Source organism: Sphaeramia orbicularis, chromosome 6 (assembly GCF_902148855.1).
Source record: "Sphaeramia orbicularis chromosome 6, fSphaOr1.1, whole genome shotgun sequence".
NCBI lineage: Eukaryota > Metazoa > Chordata > Actinopteri > Kurtiformes > Apogonidae > Sphaeramia > Sphaeramia orbicularis.
In genome coordinates, this window is record NC_043962.1 from 49,573,852 (window position 1) to 49,574,093 (window position 242).

Below are 242 nucleotides of genomic sequence, written 5' to 3' on the forward strand. Positions count from 1 at the left end.
CTGACCAAAAACGGGATGTAACATTAAATCCTCTCTTTGAAGATGTTGTGTCAGCAGAGGCGTTGGATGATCTGTCAACTGGGTTTTTCCTGAAAGGTGATGTGCTCATGCGTAAGTGGACACCTCCACAGCTTTCTGGTCATGATGACTGGGGGGTGGTGGAACAAATAGTTATTACTCAAGCCTTTCAAACTGAAATCTTAAAGTTGGCGCATGATAACCCACTTTCTGGTCATCTGGGT